General features: G+C 44.0%; 1 protein-coding gene across 1 annotated transcript in view; it reads left to right on the forward strand.

The window, feature by feature from the left end:
* The first annotated feature begins 5,737 nt into the window (after positions 1-5,737).
* The window catches only part of LOC112224237 (DNA-binding protein SATB2-like), a 62,169-nt gene continuing 43,391 nt past the window's right edge, over positions 5,738-24,515 (forward strand). The window contains 1 exon segment of the mRNA XM_042319007.1: positions 5,738-6,473. The gene's annotated coding sequence lies outside the window, so the exon portion shown is untranslated.

Genomic DNA, 24,515 nt, shown 5'->3' on the forward strand with positions numbered 1-24,515 from the left:
TGATTTAAGCCATGGTTCATTGAGCAGTTATATTTTCGTTAAAGCGAGGGTTTACCATGCTTAGACCATTTATTTACTGAATACTTAGCCTACAATTTACATGCATTAAATTCACTTTTCCGAGGAATTATTGTATTATTATTAATGGCTGTTGTTGTTGTTGTTGTTATTATTATTATTATTACTATTATTATGCCTCCTCGTTGTTGTGGTCGATGTTATTATTTATATGTTAATTATGTTATTATTATTATTATTATAAACTTATTTGTTCGAATTTAAATTGACCCCTTTGCTCTCCATATCACCTCTCAGCAGGGATAAAATACTCCTTACAATATCACCATGTTAGAGGAATGTGTGGTCCCAGTTGTAGTTTATACTAAAATTACCATGTTGGTGTTTGTGACCGCAGCGAGCAGTGGCCCTCCTGCCGATTTTAATTCGCCAATAAACGTTTCACAGACTTCCTTGGCCTGTGGCTTTGTGCACAGCTCGATTGGCACCCCATGGCCTACTTTGCCCAGTCTATGTTCATTAAATTATTTATCCTTCAGGTTCGAAAAAGCCCATTAAAACCATAGGTTTATCCTATTGGTTAAAATGATGGAAGTCCACCAGGCATGGGTTAAGTCAGATGTTGTCTTTGTTTATCGGTTACAACTGTAACCTGTAACCTGTACATGTACATAAACTGTTAATAGCCGCATGTTAAATATAATAATTTATAAATATCACAACAGAAATAGTAGTATTTTATTAGTTTATATGTTAGACAGAAAATTACTATCAGTCGGCCTATTTATTCTTCCACCTCCAGGAAATAGTCGTGTCAGGTATTGGTTTGTGAATAGACAATATCATGTCTTCAATGCAAAAATGATTTCCATGCGCCCTTTATATTTCAACAACGTGTGCAATCCATTATCTTGCTATTCCATAAACCTCCACACAGTCGTGCTATTTCTACATGAAGTGACAGGTTTAACTATATTGGTGTCTCGCTGTCACTATACACTGAGCAAATGAGATGACCAATGAAAAACATAGGAAGCGTTAGCAGGCTATTTTATAGGAGCATACATTACCTTAATTGCCATTTCGGTTCATTGCAGCGCTATTGTTAACATGTTGCACACACAACACACACATAAGCTACAGTCATAACGGCGGCACTAATTCGGCATCAGGCTGACATATTCCAGATGCATTCTTCTTTAAGTTATTCTGCTTACTTCTTGAAATGAAATGATATTTGTGCCGGAGGTCTACGTCAAATCACCGGATCATTTCTTATCAAATCCTAGCAGGGACTTCAATGGGAAATAAATAAAAGACTGTTATTCTTATTTGGAGGCTGGAGTGACGCAATGGGCTCAGAGGGGCTTAGAATCAGATGACATCCAGTGACTGCTCCGTCTCAGTCAGCTCGTCCAGGAGGCTCATTGGAGCCCGGTCCTTCTGTGCATGCAGACCTCCCAGCAAGGCCTCTCCTCTCTCATCCCAATGTGGGTCTATTTGTATTGGCACCCAAGATAAGGCTTTAATTTTACCCTGGGATGTTGTGTGCTCAATTGCCCTAATTGCTTCATATTTACTATCATATTTTACAAAAGCTTTAGGGATATTTCGTCTGGTAAATGATTGAAATGCTTCTTTCTGATTGTTTTCTATTGGGGCTATTGTCGAGATCAATATTTCATTGTTTCACGGCATTCTAAAGTTTCCCGCTAGTTTGAGCTCCCTGCTACTACTGCCTCCCTGCCTCTGAGCAGTCTTATACTTTTAGATTCCCAGTTTCCAAGAAATTCAAAATAAATAGAGTGGAGTGAGTGCATGAGAGACGCAAAGGCAAAGGAGTCCCCAATCAGTGTTCAATTATTTAGAAGAACCAAAACAGCTATGGAATGGCTGCTTTGCACGAGGTGAAATGCACATCAGTTAGCAAAACATTTCGTTGAATAAATACACGGAAGAATATTCACACATAGATCCTATTTCTTCACATCTTCTCTCCCCACATAGGCCTAGTACTGAAACGAAATGTGTTAGAGAATTGTATTATCCACAGGTTGAATATGCTATCCATTTTATGTTGTAAATGGCTATGAAAATTAGGGATTTAATCATTAGCGACATAATAATGATATACTCATACAGGTCACCGCTCAGTCCAATTATTCTGTATAGGCCTATTTCTTTTTATTTATGTGATAAGACCTATGAGATTATTTAAATAAATATAGTTTAATTGTTAAAATGCAAAATCCTAATCCTCTTTTAACCATTCACCTGTGCCCAAATGCATGCATTATGTATTGCTTTCTTCTTTCTTGAACAACGTCTGCGAAACAATTCAAACTGTAGGTAATTCAGCAGTTATAAAATATTTAGTTATTTAATTTCATCTGACTTTAGGAAAATCCTTGTGATAAATTCGGGTAAGCACCTTTCTACAAGGCAGCTAAGTTTCATGGCAAGCGCCTTTAATGGGGCGGCAGATAGCCTAGAGCGTTGGACTTGTAACCGAAAGGTTGCAAGTTCGAATTCCCGAGCTGAGAAGGTAAATATCTGTCGTTCTGCCCCTAAACGGGCAGTTAACCCACTGTTCCTAGGCCGTCATTGAAAATAAGAACTTGTTCTTTTACTGACTTGCCTAGTTAAATAAAGGTAAAATAATTTAAAAAAAAATAACATAGCAATTAAACGTATCGTTTGATAGGCAGCCTAATACAGTTTTAGTCATATTTAAATATGTTCTTAAGTAAATGATAAATTAAGTCATATTCCGTGTCAGACAAAAGTAGGAATTATATTCATAAGAATAGTAGGCTATAAATGATTTATAGGCTCTATATCAATAATAATATTTGATGATGATGAAGATAAAAGATCACATTCTATAGGCTACCAAATCAATTATTTTCGATAACACTTATTTCACTTGTAAGGACATTGCCATTTTGATTGCCTGTTCTTCTAGAGACATGTTAAATGACACGTCTCTGTCGTTTAGTGGTGCGTAAAGAATATTTCTCCTTGTGACAAGAAAATACACACAGATTGCTGCGTAAAGTGACGCTTCGTGCCAAGCCTTCGCTTTTTGTCCATTTAATTAAACGTCTCGTTTTGACGTATAAATGAAGATTACCTCTAATTTTCTATTTGAAAGGGGAACATTTTTAGGTTAAGTTTAAAACCATTGGTCTAACAAATTACATATTTTCCGAGGTCACGTCGGCCACAGTGTAGCTTTAGGACTTTTAAAACTCTGCCGGTTCTTTATATAAACTGAGGTCGAGCATTTCGCGCCCCAAAATGTTCTCACTGCAGAAAAAAAAATATTTTAAAGATCACTTCAGAAAATGGAGCAGGGGTTTAGCGCACTGTGTTAAATGTTTTAATTATACCATCCCCTTACCATTTGCAACCCCCAACTCGTTAACACACACACACACACACACACACACACACACACACACACACACACACACATACCCACAAACACAAACACATAGGATAAGGAGAGGGAGATGGCATGTGTTCATATGCCTGCCCCCAAAGACACACGTTGATAAATTGGTCTATAATACTTTTACAAATCAATGATAAAGTTGGCAATTGTCTCGACAAAAGTTATACATTCAAATGTTATTAATTCCCAGAAGCGTTTTGAGGAAACTTTACGGACAGACCAGACAGTGTTCTCTCGCCCACGCACTGCTACATCATCGTCATTAACATATTTAATATTATTGACGAATGAGCTACGCGCATCGTCTGGTGTTTCACCACTATCCCTCCACGCACCCCAGCGCTCATCTCGTGTATTCTGCACGGAGAACACTGCGATCAGCAGAACGGTTCCAGAACTGCCAACTGTCGACGTTCGCGAGTGGTTAATCAACCTTCATTTGAGTGCTACAAACAAGGTAAGGTTCTGCGGACCCACTCATATCCAGTTTACTTGTAATTATATTGAATTGGACAATTTAGAGTTTTATGGATGTGACTTAGGGAGAGGGGTTGGCAAAGGATGTTAACAATGTGAGTTAGTTGGCAAAGATAACACTGTAACCACAAACGATATGATTCCAAGTTGCCATCTCTGGCACTTTAAATCATTTTTTAGCCCAGCTACCAGTCTCTACCAGCTCTCGGCTGCTGCTGATCAGTCTTGCGTTCATTCGGAGACGATAATTGGATCAGTTTTGTCTGACCTTTACGTCATGATGTTTTGACGTCATTGGGCAGCCACTTAAAAAACGAATGTGACCCAAGCGTTTTCACAATATTCCTAATCTCCAGAGACTGTCTAATCTATTCCTTAAATCAAAACGCCAATTGTTATTTCATGCATTACGAAACACTGCAAAATGTAATAGGATGACCAAAAGTAGCGTTTGGGACTGCATTAAATATTGCTGCATGCGCCACTGTATCTCCTATTGCCCCCTATTGCCCCCTATTGCCCCCTCCCCCATTCTCTCTCTTTCTTTCTGAGACTGACTGGCTTGCAGTCACGCACGTGGACCCTCCGGGACCCTCTCGAGCCTGTAGACTCAGTTATCAAGTAGGCTAAGCTTTGCATCTCGAAGACATTAGTAGCATCATTGTGGCTGGTCCTCACATGTACTGCCATTCCGAGTTTTTTGCGACAGTTGCAGCTAAATGGACATTACCCTGACATCTAGACTCCCTTTAGCATTCGCATGCAGTGTGAAATCTTTTGCAAATGTTTCGAAGTTTTGACTGTGTTAATAAAAACAAAAAAATACAGGTATTTATTTTATTGTGCATGTGTACTCCTTCAGCCTACACATTACATCATTCTTTAAAAACATTATTTATAGGCCTAATATCCAATTTAATCCGAGGGATTTGAGTCTTGCAATGACACCGAAAGTAAAGGCGCAGCTAAGTGAGCCCTTCCACATTGCCAACGTGCCAACCATAAACTGATATGCTTACGTTTTCACCTACCATCACACAATGTGGTATCGAAAGTGACCTTAGGCCACAACGAAAGTGGAAACGAGCTCATCAAATATTTAGGACAGACAGTTTTGTGTGGCCCTCTCCTTGTTGTACTGCAGTCACGACGACCTGGGGAGAGCCGTTCATTCGTTAGACCGTTTGGCCTCGTTATTTATTAAAAGCCGGTGACATCTGTCGATAAAGAATGTAGTTTATTATGCAATGATTTCCCATGACAGCGCACTCCTGCTGTATTTACACAAGATATTAATAAAACAGACAGGCAAATACAGACAGAGACAGGGACGGCTACAATATATGCACGTTTATTAGACTACTGATGTCTTTGTTGAGCATGGAATTAAATCTATAGGCCTTTCTGTTTCATCTGCATTCCTGATAGGCTAACTATTTATTGTTAAATAGGCTATTATCAGTAATAACAACTTGTATCTGGCACAACAGCATATGTCCTGATTTAAATAGTAAAAATGTATTTTAAAAACTCTTCATATAAAAGTTAACCTACTGACAAAGGCACACATTGTATCCGAAATCAAATATGTGGGAATGGCGATGGCGCACAGTCTCACATCCAAATCAAATATTTGAAAGGGAAAAAAACAAGTCAGTGCAGAATATTAGGGTTTGCAGCGAGACACGAAATGATCATGCTGAGGAATAGGCCAAATGACTTTTGACGCCCCTCCCCTCTCCCCCGCGCCTGCTTTCTTCTTTCTCCACCCCTCTCGCCTCCCTCTTTTGTGAACCCGCTGTCAGTTAGCGCGCCCGTTGGCACTGGAAAGATTGAAAGTGACACGCAGATTGTTTTGCGCGAAATTGTGACTGTTCTATCGAGATTTCTTCAGTTAACACCTTCTCTTTGTCGCAGACATTTTGATTTCGGTCTGTTTTGCTTTGAGCGACTTGGTTGTTTTGCCTGTTGTTGTTCACTTGAACATTTTCCATATGATGCGTTTTGCGTTTTCCTTGTTCCCGCCGGTGAAGAAGCCACGAGTTCAGAAGAGGACCGATTTGTGGCTCGGCCGTGTCTAACCGGGGACGACAGGACACAACGTGCGATCAAACGACTCCAACTGGCCGGTTGACAAGTTTATCTGCGCCGCGAGACGCAGCGGCTCGAGCTCCAGCAAGATCCCCGCGCACTCAGCAAGCAAACCTCGACGCACTGGTCTCGAGCGAAAGAGACACACTCTCTCTCTCTCTCTCTTTCTCTCTCTCTCTCTGAGGCGAACACCTCTCTCACACAGACAATAAACCAACGCACATTGTCTACCTTTGTCTCCCATCTCTCTCATTTCTCTCGGACTCGCTCACATCCAGCGCTTGGGGCACGAAGTTGTGTCCACCAGCACAGACTCCAGCGGATCTCTGCCGGTCGTGGACCCGACGCAGCCCAGCCCTGGATTCAATAATTTTAATCAATGGACAGAGCCTCCTCAACGGCCAGCAGAGGTACAGACACCCCATAAACAGTGAGTACTAGTCAGAGGTGTTCCGTAATGACTAACCTGACCGTTTCCATCGATTTCCCATTCATTGTAATAAGCCATTAATCTTGTGTTTCTTCTGACAACACAACACATCAGCAGCAGCGGTGTTATGCAGTAATGCAGTCGATTACGAGAAAGAGAAATCACTTGTTGCACCTAGGGGTAAATAGCCTATCTGGGGTTATAGTTGATTATTTTACCTTCAGATGTTAATTGAAAAGTACAACATAGGCCTAATAACAATTTCGTTGACAGTGACGATTGCTATAATGGCTGAAAGGCTGTAGGCTATTGGTTTCAAACTTTATTAATAGGCCTGTAGCATATCCTATCTCTAATTCATTGTTTTGGTCAGTTAATCCCCATAACAATATAGGCTATTTGGACACAGCTTTCATCACCAGACAAAATGATCTATTACATAATGTATTATTATTATGATTATTATTATTATGATTATTATTATTATGATTATGCCTATATTTAATAGTCCAATGTAATAATGACAAAGATGACAATTATTATTCAATTAGCCTACTCATTAATAATAATAACTAACCATAACTCATGATTATCATTCAATTTCCATAATAATGATTTCACACAGGCTACATGTGGGTTATTTAGGCCTATCATTCTAGTTCACCTGATTGATGGTACCCGTGCGTTAAAAAGGTCAAAGGGAACATCTTGGGGAAAACATTTCTAGCTATGTATGTGGTTTCTTTTTTTCATGACTATTTGCCTACTTTTTACATTTGGGATTGCACATTTCCAGTTGATGAAACGGTAACGTCTACTTTTTACATTTGGGATTGCACATTTCCAGTTGATGAAACGGTAACGTCTTCATTTTTGAGTAATAAAGTGGAAACAGTTACTTTGATAACTCCATGTGTGTTGTAAAGTGTTATACTTATCGTAGGCCTATCAATCAAAAATAGGTCATGTAGACATAGATTCCATTGTCTTTCTGTGCTGCCTTTGGAATCATTTTTCTAAAGAATATATTCAGTGTTCATAAGAATGTATCAATAGAAACATCTCATTCAGAGTAGAGTTGGCCCTATGTCACAACAAGGTTTATCTTTACCCTTTTTATTTATCTTTAATGCAAAAGTTTCCAAACAAATCATGAATGAACTTTCCTGCGTAGGCTGGGTTGCACATGCTATTCCAGCATATCCACTGTTCCATTGTTTGAGAGAATAACCTGTAAATTCACCGATTGTCTAAGAGACCTGCTACTCTCGCCAAGGTGCGTGTTTGTCCCAATATGGAACATATTTATTTAAATTTGTCTGTCTGTCTGTCTGTCTGTCTGTCTGTCTGTCTCTGTGTCTCTGTGTCTCTGTGTCTCTGTGTTCATTTATGTTGTCTTTTACTTTTAACATTAGATGAATATTTAACCTAATTGAAGATTTGGATTTAACTGTTGTTTTAGGAAAATCACACACTACACTGTGTCATGATTAGCATTTTTTTTGCACGTCTCTATAACATTTCAAATAATGAGCGAGCCATTACTTCTTGAAGTTGGAAATTAACAGCCGAGTTTTGAATTTAGAATGACGTTAATTTCCACTCATGAAGTTAAGCCTACTGAAAAGATAAATATTAACTCATTCATTCTTTAAATAATGTAATCAGCGTGAATTAATGGTACTTTCATTTCATGGATATTAGCCTATATTATTTGAAACCTATTTTAAATATAATCAAATGTATTCTAATTCATCCAATAGCTTAGGCCTACATGTGATAATACGAGTAATAATTCCGACCTTTGCCTTCTAAGCACCCTTATAAAACCTATATGCCAAAATTCGTTGGTATAGATTATTGAATAATAAAGAAGCACTTTCGATTGATCTGCCACTATCCTCATAGGGTGGCTGAATCATTTTCACAGACCCAGTTTGCTTCTCTCACCTTGGTTAGACTGCGAGGTAGCAGCAGAAGCCTGTCGTTTCCTCTGCGGTATTAAACGATTTGGTAACTTGTCTAACTAACTGTAGGTCATTGTATAAGCTCTAAGAAGAAGGCGTGCGTAATAGGCTATTTGTTATATTTAAATCGTATAATGTATGAATTGATTAGTGGCATAATAAGCACGTTATGGTATATGGGAATATATATTTCATATCTGTCTAATATTCCATAGCTACTTCGATCTCCTTTTGGTTACTAGGCATAGCTTGCTTTTCGCTAATACAACCTCCACCAATAGCCTACTAACGAGAAAAGCTTGGGCATATAGACTGATAATACTTGATCGTAATGCAGCAAAGTTATAAATGCCACTGGCAGTAGGGACAGTGTATAGGCTAGCCAATCACATTTTTACAGATGCGGGTCACCTGATCCTATCCTAAACAGAAGGCCTCTGACTCAAGTCTCTGCACCGTCAGGTCAAGGGCACAGACGAATTATACGAGTTTTTTTTGTGTGAGACATAGTCAAAAGGCCACGCCATGGGCAGCCAAACATGCAATTCTGACAGGAGGCGACCCTTCAACCCAAATGTTGCTTAATTAAGGTCTACATTTTCTCCTGCAATCAATACGTGCAACATGCGATCAGGGATTGAAGTAATGCGTTTTAGACTAAATGGGAAACGGTTGCTCCCACCATTATGTCAAAAACAATAGTTGTGGCAATAGTTTTAAATGGTACTTAAAGTTATTCTTATTAAGCTCCAAACTCTCAAATAAATACGTAGATTCAAAACCCAGTGATCAGCTCCCGAGATTAATAAATTACACAGAGACTGACTGTGCTCGGCCTGGAAAAAGGCCCACAACCAGTTTACTCAAGTAGTCTACATTTATTTCATTTTGGGGAGTAGCTCTGGCAAATGCATGTAGGCCAATTCTAGTACAGTAAAGAAAGGAAATAGGAATGTTCGTTTTATTGTTGCCAGTTGCCACCAGTAAGTGGGCTAGAAGCATTCTTTTCTTACACATGTCATCATTGACTATTTTCCTGTCTATCGTATGTGTTTGAGTAAACAGAGCCCCGAAGCAGTCCAACAAAATTCAATGCCAAGCCCAAAGAAAAATTCATTCGTTTCAGGTCTTAAGATGTAGCCCTTTTGTCAGTCACACCAGATCTCGTTCTGTTTAAAATGTGCCTAGATGTTGCGATTTTGGCACAGTGCTCACATTTTATCGGCATTGGACAGGAATTGACCATATAGCGTGCGCAAATGCGTATCATAACCAAGGAATAGATGAAATAGAATAGATGGAAAGCCGTGACTTTTCGCAGGGCGTTTTCTCCAACCATTTACTCGTATTTCGCGCTCGAGTTATATGGGAATTCACAACTGTAATATGTGTCAATTCATGAAGATCATTTTAAACGGTAAACCCTGCGTTATTATAGCCTACGTGTGTCTACCCAAATGGAAACGATCTCCAGTTAGCTTATTTCAAGCGCATCATCTGCAAAGCGCATCTTTGAACATTTGAAGTCAGAGAAACTTCAGCAAAATTATTTCTGCGTAACTTTCTCACTCCAGAAATACGGTATCTGGTATCTACAGTTATTGAAATAATTTCAAAATATCAGAAGCATATCAGAATCTACTGGATACTGAATGTGGACGTTTTGGGCATACAAGACAGGATTCACTCATTCCTGATGAAATAGGAACATAACCAAATGCGTCAAGATTGCGTCAAAAGCAGCATGCTATTAACGAGTCTTGACACCGCTGCATTTTTGCGCCATCCCTCCCCTCACTCCACCCTGCACTGATGAAGGTTAACTTATAAACAGCAGGAAGCCATTATTTTCAATTATTTTGTTTGTCACAGTTTCTTGCCCTTTTAACTTGGTCTTTGTTGTGTTCCAATCCATCCTTTCTTTTTATGACTAATTTTAAGACAGACGCTCTAAATGTGTTTCACAATGACTGCTCCTCTCATCCCCCTTTTCTATGATATCCTGTTCTCTTCCCCTCTTCCCTCTCTCCCTGTTCTCTTCCCCTCTTCCCTCTCTCCCTGTTCTCTCCTCTCTCTGTCTATTTTTCCTGTGTGAACCCATGCTATCTGTGTTCACATATCAAGGGTGGGTGTGTCCATGCTATTAAACAGCAGATTAGATATCAGCAGGGATGGTCTATGGGGAAATAGAGGGCACACTAATAATGACTTCGTATTTAGTCTTTGCCACTTCTCAGGGCAAATGATTGTGGGTTCGATTCCCGCTGGGGCCACCCATATAAAAATGTATGCATTCATGACTCTATGTCACTTTGGATGAAAGTGACATAAATGGCATATATAAATAAAGTACTGGACATAGAAGTGCATTTTGGTGTCATAGTTTTAACCAAAGACTTTGACTATATCAACTGTATCTGAGCCACAGCCATTCCTGGTAGTGTGAGTCTGGTGCGAGCTGCCGCTGCGGTGGGACTGAGTTGAGTTAGCTTTGGCATGTACTGTGAGCCAGGCAGCGGTCCTGTTGATGTAGGTAGCAGGGTTGTTACTGTGTAGTTTATCTAGTGGCCGTGGCGTTGGCCCGTCGCTGCAGTCCACACAGCACATGATACACAGGACCTCAGGCTACGGTGTGTGAGACTACTGTCGTCACAGTGAATGTGTGTGTGTGTGTGTTCCCAGGCTGTATTATTCAGAGGGCTGGCTTGGGGTCCCATGTGTGTGCCTGTGAGTCAGTGTGTGGTCCTTGGAAGTGTCAAAGCAGCCAGCCTGTGTTGTGTGTGTGTGCTGGCTGCAGTTTGTGTGTTTGTGTGTAGATGCATTCGCGCATATGTGTGTGTGTCTGTTTACGTGTGTGTGGGTGCGCACAAGGGGTGGGGTTATAAAGTCCTGCTGTTAACTCTTTATCTTTTATTATCAAATGAGATGTTTATGAGAGAGCTAAACATGTTTGCCAGAAGGGCTCTCGCCCTCTCTCCCCCTCTCTTTCCAACTCTCCCCCTCTCTCCCCCTGCCTCCAACTCTCCCCCTCTCTTTTCAACTCTCAACCTTTCTCTCCAACTCTCCCCCTCTCTTTTCAACTCTCAACCTTTCTCTCCAACTCTTCCCCTCTCTCCCCTTCTGTCTGACTCTTCCCCTCTCTCCTCTTCTGTATAACTCTTCCCCTCTCTCTCCCCTTTTCTCCGACTCTTCCCCTCTCTCCCCTTCTGTCTGACTCTTCCCCTCTCTCCAACTCTTCCCCTCTCTCCCCTTCTCTCCAACTCTTCCCCTCTCTCTCCCCTTCTCTCTAACTCTTCAGTCAATTGAAATAAATTCATTAGGCCCTAATCTATGGATTTCTCATGACTGGGCAGGAGCGCAGCCATGGATGGGCCTGGGAGGGCATAGGCCCACCCACTTGGAAGCCAGGCCCACCCATTGGGGAACCAGGCCCAGCCAATCAGAATTCGTTTTGCCCCCACAAAAGGGTTTTATTACAGACAGAAATACTCCTCAGTTTCAACAGCTGTCCGGGTGGCTGGTCTCAGACGATCCCGCAGGGGAAGAAGCCAGATGTGGAGGTCCTGGGCCGACATGGTTACATGAGATCTGTGGTTGTGAGGCCCGTTAGACATACTGCCAAAGTCTCTAAAATGACCGAGGCGGCTTATGGTAGAGAAATTAACATTCAATTCTCTGGCAACAGCTCTGGTGGACATTCCTGTAGTCAGCATGCCAATTGCACGCTACCTCAAAGCTTCAGACATCTGTGGCATTGTGTTGAGTGACAAAACTGCACATTTTAGAGTGACCTTTTATTGTCCTCAGCGCAAGGTGCAACTGTGTGATGATCATGCTGTTTAATCATCTTCTTGATATGTCACACCTGTCAGGTGGATGGATTATCTTGCCAAAGGAGAAATGTTCACTAACAGGGATGTAAACCAATTTGTGCACAACATTAAAGAGAAATAATATTTTTGTGCTTATTGAACATTTCGGGGATCTTTTATTTCAGCTCAGGAAACATGGGACCAACACTTTACATGTTGTGTTTATATACAGTACCTATTTCAGTCCAAGTCAGGCACTGTATATATATATATATATGTATATCACATTGTGTTTATTGTTGTTTTTATGGTGGTGGTGCTACAGTGTCAGTATAGGTTCATGTCAGGCCAAAAGGTTGGTGCTTGTGAGGAGGAGCTATCATATTAATACACAGTCAGGGGCCAGACTCTCCAGTGCTACCATTTTGGTCAAATATTCTCCTAAATATTTTGCTGTGTTACCTGGGATGTTAATTTGGGAGCACCAGTGCCCTCAGACAACATTTAGTATAAACAGAAAGAAAGGAAAAGGGATGAGCTTCTTCAGGAGATGAGCTTCAAAAGTAGCTAGGATTCATATAGGCCCAATATAGGCTACATCTCCATCTTAAAAATACATTTTTCTGGTGCTCCTTAAACCTGTATTTAGTTATTCCTGGCAATTCTTGTCATTAATACTTTGAATATTTTTTATTGTGCTCCTAAATGTATTCATGTGCTCCTATTTCTTAAACTTAGGAGCACATGTGCTTCTTGTAAGAAAATGGCAGCGTAGAGCCCTGCCAGTGATGAGAAGCATTCTGACAATCCCTCCTCCCCAGTACACACACACACACACACACACACACACACACACACACACACACACACACACACACACACACACACACACACACACACACACACACACACACACACACACACACACACACATACAGAGAGAGACTGATTTTAATATCCCTCTACCCATCTTTTATCTCTGTCATAGAGAGCAGCATTAGCCAACAGTTTGATAGCCCTGCTGTAACACAGGGCTTGCATCCCAAATGGCACCCTATTCCATATGTAGTGCACTACTTTTGAGTAGGGCCCATAGAGATCTCATCAAAAGTAGTGCACTATATTTGGAATATGGTGCCATTTTGGACATGCCCCAGGTGCTTATTGGAGAACAGAGCTTTGCTGAGTGTACGTTCAGTAATGTGATTAATCTAATCGTTCCTGGTAATATGACTAATAATGTGTCATAAGCCCTTCTCCCTTTCTGCTTTGCTTGTCTGTGGTGGAGCCTTTCATGAATACAGTCTATCACACCGTGAATAGATAGGCTAGAGTGGTACAGGCGTTGTGGTTTACTGCAGGGGGCTATAGGCATGGCGGCAAAGAGCTACTGTAAGTTTGTCTCTCTGGAGTTTGAGCCTTTCTCTGCTTTTCTTCCTCTGCATCTCCATGGCTTATGTGTTGTCTGTTGTTTCATTTACTTTGTGTTTTATCTGTTGTTTCATTTACTTTGTGTTTTATCTGTTGTTTCATTTACTTTGTGTTTATCTGTTGTTTCATTTACTTTGTGTTTTATCTGTTGTTTCATTTACTTTGTGTTTTATCTGTTGTTTCATTTACTTTCTGTTTTATCTGTTGTTTCATTTACTTTGTGTTTTATCTGTTATTTCATTTACTTTGTGTTTTATAACTGTTGTTTCATTTACTTTGTGTTTTATAACTGTTGTTTTGTTTTCATTTATATTTGTCTGTGTTCTTAGTTACAATGTTTCTCCTCTACTCTACTTTTTTCTTTGTGTGTCTTCCTGTCTGTCCTAATTCTAGCTCTCTTACCCCTTAGGCTCGCGGCCAACCCTTTTTTACCCCTGACCCGAAGTAGAACAAAACACAACCATGTTTTTGTCACATCTCTAATGTCTCCCATTTATGAAAGGGATGATTGTGAAAAAATATTTTACTGCCAAAGTGATTCAATTGATAGATATTGTTTTCCTGTAATGTGGTTATGCTACCATGTGCTTGTGTTGTGAAACACATGAACACACATTGAAGAGCTAGTTGACATCAGCTATTCAAACACAAGAGGCATGGCAGTGCCACTCAAAGCCCTAGTTATACCAAGAGCCGCATGCAACCCTTTTAAAGACCCAGTAACACAATACTAAATGAACCACAACAATTTATATGCAGGAAAAGGTGTTTGAGTGTAATTATGTTGAACATATTAGATTCAGAATAAAATCGATTTCCATGAAAAAAGTCTTCATGGGCGTGAGTGTTGTACACAATTCTGAGAGAGAAAAAAACACATTTACAAAATTCATATTTACATGTGATGTGACAATGTCTGAGCCCACTTGTTTTCCTTAGAGCCGATTACAATAGCCACAACGTCAAAATACGTGCAACTGGATGTGTTTAAGTCAGGCAGGACCATGCCTTGGAAGGTCAGCCACCAGAAAGTAAAGGTTACATTCATCATAAATATTCATAGTTGATAATTCCACCTATTGTATCTCTGTGTTTACAGGCCTACATTTCCTAGATGTATGAAGATATCCTAATGATGTTTGTTTGTGTATATAGGGCAGACAACTGACTACTTGTATTCCATATTTTAGCAAAGTCAGAGCTTGCAATATTGGGTTAAATTAGTTTGTGGCCCACCCCAGTCCAGCCAGGCATTATTCAGTACTTTTTGAGTTTAGGGGGTGTGTCACAATATCTATCAATGTTGTTACTTTTGCGCAAAACTATTTTTCCACAACTATCTCACAACTATCTCTCTCTCTCACACTATCTCTCTAGCATGTGCGTACCTACTCTCAATCTTTCTTTTAGTATTGATTTCTCTCTCTCTGTCTCTCTCTCTCTCACACTCCATAGAGCTTCTGTTTGTAAGTACACTTACATCAGTTGTACAACATTTACTGCCCACAGTCTCCTGTGTGGGGCACAACGTGCTCAGAGCACAGCTCTCCTGACAGAATTTGGAGCAGAAAATATGAAATAGAGAGAGAGAGAGAGAGAGAGAGAGAGAAAAAAGACGGGGGGGAAGAGAGAGAGAAAGACACACGAAAAGAGAGGAGGGGGAAGAATGCAGTAGAGAGACAGAGAGGAAAAGAGAGGAGGCGGAAGAGAGAAGAGAGGGAGAGACAGAGACAGAGAGGAAAAGAGAGGAAAAGAGAGGTTTAAGAATGCAGGAGAGAGACAGAGAGGAAAAGAGAGGAGGTGGAAGAGAGAAGAGAGGGAGAGACAGAGAGGAAAAGAGAGGAGGTTTAAGAATGCAGGAGAGAGACAGAGAGGAAAAGAGAGGAGGTGGAAGAGAGAAGGGAGAGGGAGAGACAGAGAGGAAAAGAGAGGAGGTTTAAGAATGAAGAGAGAAGAGAGGAAAAGAGGAGAGAAGAGAGAGGAAAAAAGAGAGGAGGTGGAAGAATGCAGGAGAGAGACAGAGAGGAAAAGAGAGGAGGTGGAAGAGAGAAGAGAGGGTGGAGAGACAGAGAGGAAAAGAGAGGAGGTGGAAGAGAGAAGAGAGGGAGAGAAAAGAGACAGAGAGGAAAAGAGAGAGGAGGTGGAAGAATGCAGGAGAGACAGAGAGGAAAAGAGAGGAGGTGGAAGAGAGAAGAGAGGGAGAGACAGAGAGGAAAAGAGAGGAGGTGGAAGAGAGAAGAGAGGGAGAGACAGAGAGGAAAAGTTAGGAGGTGGAAGAGAGAAGAGAGGGAGAGACAGAGAGGAAAAGAGAGGAGGTGGAAGAGAGAAGAGAGGGAGAGACAGAGAGGAAAAGACAGGAGGTGGAAGAGAGAAGAGAGGGAGAGACAGAGAGGAAAAGAGAGGAGGTGGAAGAATGCAGGAGAGACAGAGAGGAAAAGAGAGGAGGTGGAAGAGAGAAGAGAGGGAGAGACAGAGAGGAAAAGAGAGGAGGTGGAAGAGAGAAGAGAGGGAGAGACAGAGAGGAAAAGTTAGGAGGTGGAAGAGAGAAGAGAGGGAGAGACAGAGAGGAAAAGAGAGGAGGTGGAAGAATGCAGGAGAGACAGAGAGGAAAAGAGAGGAGGTGGAAGAATGCAGGAGAGACAGAGAGGAAAAGAGAGGAGGTGGAAGAGAGAAGAGAGGGAGAGACAGAGAGGAAAAGAGAGGAGGTTTAAGAATGCAGGAGAGAGACAGAGAGGAAAAGAGAGGAGGTGGAAGAGAGAAGAGAGGGAGAGACAGAGAGGAAAAGAGAGGAGGTGGAAGAGAGAAGAGAGGGAGAGACAGAGAGGAAAAGAGAGGAGGTGGAAGAATGCAGGAGAGACAGAGAGGAAAAGAGAGGAGGTGGAAGAGAGAAGAGAGGGAGAGACAGAGAGGAAAAGAGAGGAGGTGGAAGAGAGAAGAGAGGCAGAGACAGTCTCCTTTTACTCACTTTTATACACAGTTCCACCCTGTCATTGGGACTATTATAATAGTTATTATGAGTTGGCTGATGGTAGCAGTATTACAAATGATGATGGAATCATGAAGACTGTGCTCTATGTCCAGTATGTGGCGGGTTTAGAATTACACATGTGTTTGTGTACGTGTGTGTGTATTTCACGTATTGTTTATAGGTGTGTTTATTGCTATGTAGTATTTTCCAATCAGTACGGGTGTGTCTGTATTTTTCCTTTGCGATCTTACGTCTGTGCGTGTGTATTTGTTTTGTCTGTATGAGAATGTGGAATTTAGGAGTAGCCTATTTTGCAGATGAAACCTCAAGTGTCCAAGATAATCAAAGTAGTGAATTTCAAAGAGTGTTTGTCTAAATAGCTGCTCAGGGATTCAAAAATACCTCCCTGTCTGCTCTCTATTACCACAAGGCATAACAGTGTGTCCTTCCCTATAGGACAGATATTTAACATCTTATCGACTCAGCATTAACTGCAGATCTCCCAGAACCACACTGTATGATGTCGGGTGAACTGGATGAGGTCTAGTTATTATTGAACAGTTATATCTGGTCTGCTAAATAGATCAGTTTATTGGTCATGAAATCCATTGATATATCAACCTGTTATAAGAACAGCTATTTACTTTTCCCCCACACATGTACAATGTGGAAGTGCTGCTAAACTGTCACACAACTCTTTGTGTGTGTGTGTGTGTGTGTGTGTCTGTGTGTGTGTGTGTGTGTGTGCCTGCGTGCACGACTTTGTCTACACACTCATATTTTCCACTGTAAGGCTAGAACACAGAATTCACCTAAACACACACACACACACACACACCCACGACACCCCCCCCTCTCCCATTGAAGGTGAAACCCCATGTTGTCCTGTGAAGGAGGAAAACAATGACACTATGAGACATGGGCGGCTGTGCTCTGTTCTCTGTACGGTCCACAGGCATTGTCTGGCACCGGGTTTAATATTTAATATACTCCACATTCTTACACTATCCATAATTCAGAAAAAGGAATGTTGCACCGGATCACTGAGTTTGAAGGAAAAGAGAAGGGTTTGTTGTAGATATTCATACTGTAAAGTGAGGCTGCTTCTGTATGTGGGTTTGGTCTGTCTAGTCTTGAGACAGGTTAATGGTCAGGACATTGGAGAGGCAAAGCAACGTCTTCTGGGCTGCATCGGCCTCATCAGTACAAGTTGACGTCGCTGGGTCACATTAAAACAGGTTTCGGTGTAGATGTGTTTGAGGTTGACACCCTCTCTAAGGTTGCCACCCAGTATGTTGGCACAAAAATATGTGATAAAATATATTTTTTTAATCTCCTCAAATATTTGTGACTATGGTGGAGGAGGTTCTGAAGGAAAGAAGGGCGCTGAGATGCCGGCAGGCGGCAGGGGGTGATTGGGATCGTCGGCTCCTGAGGGTCAGGTTGGGACTTGTTGGAGGGGAGAGGTTTGGAGCAAATGTACTGAGGTGAGAGGTGAGGGGAGCTGAGTACAGGGTGAGTGAGGCATGTGGCCCTTTCAACATACAATGATTAGAGGTTATGCAGAAGATAAAAGTACAGGGAATAGATTAAAGCTCCTACTGTGACTGGGGTTAGCCTATTACTCTCCTTGTAGATCCTTTTGTCCTTTCTTGTTCAAATGATATCCTCCCTGGTGGCTAGTAAATAATCATCTAGTTTACAGGAGGTTGGGAGCCAATTTCCCTCCATGCAGTTTATATTGGAGGAGAGAGTTGAATAGCTGTTCCTGAAGCTGTTTACATTAGACGGTGTATTATAGCAATACCATTTATATGTGGCTATTCTATTGTTCTTGAACAGAGCTGTGTGAGAGAGAGAGAGAGAGAGAGAGAGAGAGAGAGAGAAAGAGAGAGAGACTAACTACTGTACTAGCACTGGAGCACATTTCTTTCCATTCAAAGGTCCTTTGTATTTCCTCATGCCGATCTTATTAAACACCAGGGAATTCAGCCACTTGCTTTTTTTGGGCCCCCACAAAGTTTCTTCTTAATCACGCCAAGGCTAATGTGTTTAATTTATTATTCATTTAGACATTTCACCCAAGCTCGTAATTCCTCTCAGATTGGAGGTGTATGTGGGCAGTTTTCTTTGGGTTCCGTGGTCGGTGGTGTTTTTCTCCTCTGTAGTGGAGAAATGAGAGGCGTTGTCCCATGCGGGAGCTGGAGAGGGAGAAGAGAAGAGGGAGAGGGAGAAGAGAAGAGAAGAGGGAGAGGGAGAAGAGAAGAGGGAGAGGGAGAAGAGAAGAGAAGAGGGAGAGGGAGAAGAGAAGAGAAGAGGGAGAAGAGAAGAGAAGAGGGAGAAGAGAAGAGAGAGAGGGAGAAGAGAAGAGGGAGAGGGAGAAGAGAAGAGGGAGAGGGAGAGGGAGAAGAGAAGAGGGAGAGGGAGAAGAGGGAGAGGGAGAAGAGAAGAGAGAGAGGGAGAAGAGAAGAGGGAGAGGGAGAAGAGAAGAGGGAGAAGAGAAGAGAAGAGGGAGAGGGAGAGGGAGAAGAGAAGAGGGAGAAGAGAAGAGAAGAGGGAGAGGGAGAAGAGAAGAGGGAGAGGGAGAAGAGAAGAGGGAGAGGGAGAAGAGAAGAGAGAGGGAGAGGGAGAAGAGGGAGAGGGAGAAGAGAAGAGAGAGAGGGAGAAGAGAAGAGGGAGAGGGAGAAGAGAAGAGGAGAAGAGAAGAGAAGAGGGAGAGGGAGAGGGAGAAGAGGGAGAGGGAGAAGAGAAGAGAGAGAGGAAGAAGAGAAGAGGGAGAGGGAGAAGAGAAGAGGGAGAGGGAGAAGAGAAGAGGGAGAAGAGAAGAGGGAGAGGGAGAGGGAGAAGAGAAGAGGGAGAAGAGAAGAGAGAGAGGGAGAGGGAGAAGAGGGAGAGGGAGAAGATAAGAGAGAGAGGGAGAAGAGAAGAGGGAGAGGGAGAAGAGAAGAGGGAGAAGAGAAGAGGGAGAGGAGAAGAGAAGAGGGAGAGGGAGAAGAGAAGAGGGAGAGGGAGAAGAGAGAGAGAGGAGAAGAGAAGAGAAGAGGGAGAGGGAGAAGAGAGAGAGGGAGAAGAGAAGAGAGAGAGGGAGAAGAGAAGAGGGAGAGGGAGAAGAGAAGAGAAGAGGGAGAGGGAGAAGAGAGAGAGGGAGAAGAGAAGAGAGAGAGGGGAGAAGAGAAGAGGGAGAGGGAGAAGAGAAGAGGGAGAGGGAGAGGGAGAAGAGAAGAGGGAGAGGGAGAAGAGAAGAGGGAGAGGGAGAAGAGGGAGAGGGAGAAGAGAAGAGAGAGAGGGAGAAGAGAAGAGGGAGAGGGAGAGGGAGAAGAGGGAGAAGAGAAGAGAAGAGGGAGGGAGAAGAGAAGAGGGAGAGGGAGAAGAGAAGAGGGAGAGGGAGAAGAGAAGAGAAGAGGGAGAAGAGAGAGGGAGGGAGAAGAGAAGAGAAGAGGGAGAGGGAGAAGAGAGAGAGGGAGAAGAGAAGAGAGAGAGGGAGAAGAGAAGAGGGAGAAGAGAAGAGAAGAGGGAGAGGGAGAAGAGAGAGAGGGAGAAGAGAAGAGAGAGAGGGAGAAGAGAAGAGGGAGAGGGAGAAGAGAAGAGAAGAGGGAGAGGAGAGAGAGAGAGAGAGGGAGAAGAGAAGAGAGAGAGGGAGAAGAGAAGAGGGAGAGGGAGAAGAGAAGAGGGAGAGGGAGAAGAGAAGAGGGAGAAGAGAAGAGGGAGAGGGAGAAGAGAAGAGAGAGAGGGAGAGGGAGAAGAGGGAGAGGGAGAGGGAGAAGAGAAGAGGGAGAGGGAGAAGAGGGAGAGGGAGAGGGAGAAGAGAAGAGGGAGAAGAGGGAGAGGGAGAGGGAGAGAAGAGAAGAGGGAGGGAGAAGAGAAGAGAAGAGAGAGAGGGAGAAGAGAAGAGAGAGAGGGAGAAGAGAAGAGGGAGAGGGAGAAGAGAAGAGAAGAGAGAGGGAGAAGAGAAGAGGGAGAGGGAGAAGAGAAGAGAGAGAGGGAGAAGAGAAGAGGGAGAGGGAGAAGAGAAGAGAGAGAGGGAGAAGAGAAGAGAGAGAGGGAGAGAGGAGAAGAGAAGAGAAGAGGGAGAGGGAGAAGAGAAGAGGGAGAGGGAGAAGAGAAGAGAGAGAGGGAGAAGAGAAGAGAGAGAGGGAGAAGAGGGAGAGGGAGAAGAGAAGAGGGAGAGGGAGAAGAGGTAGAAGGAGAGGGAGAAGAGAAGAGAGAGAGGGAGAAGAGGGAGAGGGAGAAGAGAAGAGGGAGAGGGAGAGGGAGAAGAGAAGAGGTAGAGGGAGAGGGAGAGGGAGAAGAGAAGAGGGAGAGGGAGAAGAGGTAGAGGGAACAGAGAAGAGGGAGAGAGAGAAGAGGGAGAGGGAGGAGAGAGAGGGAGAAGAGGGAGAGGGGGAGAGGGAGAAGAGAAGAGGGAGAAGAGAAGAGGGAGAGGGAGAAGAGAAGAGGGAGAAGAGAAGAGGGAGAAGAGAAGAGAGAGAGGGAGAAGAGAAGAGGGAGAAGAGGGAGAGGGAGAAGAGACGAGGGAGAGGGAGAAGAGAAGAGGGAGAAGAGAAGAGGGAGAAGAGGGTGAGGGAGAGGGAGAAGTGAAGAGGAGAGGGAGAAGAGGGAGAGGGAGAAGAGGGAGAGGGAGAAGAGAAGAGGGAGAGGGAGAAGAGGGAGAGGGAGAGGGAGAAGAGAAGAGAGAGAGGGAAGAGAGGAGAGGAGAGAGGGAGAAGAGAAGAGAGAGAGGGAGAAGAGAAGAGGGAGAAGAGAAGAGGGAGAAGTGGGTGAGGGAGAGGGAGAAGAGAAGAGGGAGAAGAGAAGAGGGAGAAGAGAAGAGAAGAGGGAGAAGAGGGTGAGGGAGAGGGAGAAGTGAAGAGGGAGAGGGAGAAGAGAAGAGGGAGAAGTGAAGAGGGAGAGGGAGAAGAGAAGAGGGAGAAGAGAAGAGGTAGAGGGAGAAGAGGGAGAAGAGAAGAGGGAGAAGAGAAGAGGGAGAGGGAGAAGGAGAAGAGGAAGAAGAGGGAGAAAGAGAAAAGGGAGAAGGAGAAGAGGAAGAAGAGGGAGAAAGAGAAGAGGGAGAAGGAGAAGAGGGAGAAGGAGAAGAGGGAGGGGGAGAAGGAGAAGAGATGGAGAGAGACCACAGTGTGAAAACGATGTCTTTGTGGGGACTCATGACAGTGTTAGCAGGGAGAGAGTGACTAGGTCTGTAAAAACGATCAGGAGGGTGGGGGCTTTGGTTGGGAAGAGGATGGAGATCATCCCTCTCTTTCTTCACATTAATTTTTTTCTTGGTCATCCCTCTTGCTCCCAAAATAATCATATTTTTATTTTCTTCCCCTACTACTTTTCTCTTTGTTTAACATTGACGCTGTTATCCAGCAACTTACAGGAGCTATTAGGGTTACCTTGCTCAAGGGCACATCGACCAATTTCTTATGAAGTCGGGCTCAGGGGTTGGAACCAGCAAATTTTCGGTTCCTGCCCCACCGCTAGGCTACCTGCCGCCCACATTTCTTGTAACGTTGGCTGCCAAATAAAAGGTGCTATAAAATAATATACCTTCTTACCATCTCTCTTCAGTGGGTACCCCTTTCCAATTCTCACTCTTTTCTCCTCTCTTTTTCTGTTCTCTCTCTGTCCCCCTACTCTCTCTCCCTCACTCAGACTTAGTTCACGCACATTGTTGGCTGGCAGTGTCCAAAGACTAGTATGCAAATATGACCGGTCCATTTGGCTTGCTTGTGTGTGTGTGTTCTCTCTGCTCTTTGATAATTGGCAGGTGTCCTCTATTGCCTAGCAGCCTCTCTTATGGACAATCCCAATATGAGCGCTTTGGCAGACCAATTATACTGATCCCAGGACACTGCCCCACGCTGATGCATCCAGCGACACACACACACACACACACACACACACACACACACACACACACACACACGGTATATTTATACATATCTTCTCCTGTCTCTCTCTGGGACACACCAGACAAAAACGTCACTGACTGCGAGTGCCGAGGCTAGAGTGGGGTCGGAGTTGGAATCATTTACTGTTAGAGTAGACCTTCCACCACCCAATCCCCTCCACCTTCACCCACACAGCCTAGTTTACATTCCCCACACATGCTGGTGCAGAACCTCTCTCTCTCTCTCTCTCTCTCTCTCGCTATCTCGCTCTCTGTCTCTGTTGAGCCTGACTGTTTGTTGATAATGCAGATAAGCTACCAGGCTCCTTAAAAACAAGCCTGGGGTTTCAGGGATAGGATAGTAGCCACATGTTTGGCTATCTGTTCTGTCTCTGAGGAAGTCTGCGTGGTGTGTGGGGGAGGGATATTCTTTACAGTATGTATGTATAAGTGAAAACTTAGTGATTGTATTTCATATATAATTTTGGTAGTTTTTTGGACTGATCTTTTTGCGTTTTGCTTAACTTTCTTCATTGTCCCTGTCTGTGCCCCTCTTGGCCCTTACCCTCTGATGTCTGTGCCCCTCTAGGCCCTTACCCTCTGCTGTCTGTGCCCATCTAGGCCCTTACCCTCTGCTGTCTGTGCCCCTCTAGGCCCTTACCCTCTGATGTCTGTGCCCCTCTAGGCCCTTATCCTCTGATGTCTGTGCCCCTCTAGGCCCTTACCCTCTGATGTCTGTGCCCCTCTAGGCCCTTACCCTCTGATGTCTGTGCCCCTCTAGGCCCTTACCCTCTGATGTCTGTGCCCGTCTAGGCCCTTACTCTCTGATGTCTGTGCCCCTCTAGGCCCTTACCCTCTGCTGTCGCTGTCTGTGCCCCTCTAGGCCCTTACCCTCTGCTGTCGCTGTCTGTGCCCTTCTAGGCCCTTACCCTCTGATGTCTGTGCCCATCCAGGCCCATACCCTCTGCTGTCGCTGTCTGTGCCCATCTAGGCCCTTACCCTCTGCTGTCGCTGTCTGTGGCCCTCTGCTATCGCTGTCTGTGTCCTTCTAGGCCCTTACCCTCTGATGTCTGTGCCCATCTAGGCCCTTACCCTCTGATGTCTGTGCCCATCTAGGCCCTTACCCTCTGATGTCTGTGCCCATCTAGGCCCTTAGCCTCTGCTGTCTGTGCCCATCTAGGCCCTTACCCTCTGCTCTCTGGGCCCATCTAGGCCCTTACCCTCTGATGTCTGTGCCCGTCTAGGCCTGTACGCTCTGCTGTCTGTGCCCGTCTAGGCCCTTACCCTCTGATGTCTGTGCCCGTCTAGGCCCTTACCCTCTGTCTGTGCCTGTCTAGGCCTGTACGCTCTGCTGTCTGTGCCCATCTAGGCCCTTACCCTCTGATGTCTGTGCCCGTCTAGGCCCTTACCCTCTGCTGTCTGTGCCCGTCTAGGCCTGTACGCTCTGCTGTCTGTGCCCGTCTAGGCCTGTATGCTCTGCTGTCTGTGCCCGTCTAGGCCCTTACCCTCTGCTGTCTGTGCCCGTCTAGGTCTGTATGCTCTGCTGTCTGTGCCCATCTAGGCCCTTACCCTCTGCTGTCTGTGCCCATCTAGGCCCTTACCCTCTGCTGTCTGTGCCCGTCTAGGCCTGTACGCTCTGCTGTCTGTGCCCATCTAGGCCCTTACCCTCTGCTGTCTGTGCCCATCTAGGCCTGTACGCTCTGATGTCTGTGCCCCTCTAGGCCCTTACCCTCTGATGTCTGTGCCCCTCTAGGCCCTTACCCTCTGATGTCTGTGCCCCTCTAGGCCCTTAGCCTCTGATGTCTGTGCCCCTCTAGGCCCTTACCCTCTGATGTCTGTGCCCGTCTAGGCCCTTACCCTCTGATGTCTGTGCCCCTCTAGGCCCTTACCCTCTGATGTCTGTGCCCCTCTAGGCCCTTACCCTCTGATGTCTGTGCCCCTCTAGGCCCTTACCCTCTGATGTCTGTGCCCCTCTAGGCCCTTACCCTCTGA

Source organism: Oncorhynchus tshawytscha, linkage group LG03 (genome assembly GCF_018296145.1).
Source record: "Oncorhynchus tshawytscha isolate Ot180627B linkage group LG03, Otsh_v2.0, whole genome shotgun sequence".
Classification (NCBI taxonomy): Eukaryota; Metazoa; Chordata; class Actinopteri; order Salmoniformes; family Salmonidae; genus Oncorhynchus; species Oncorhynchus tshawytscha.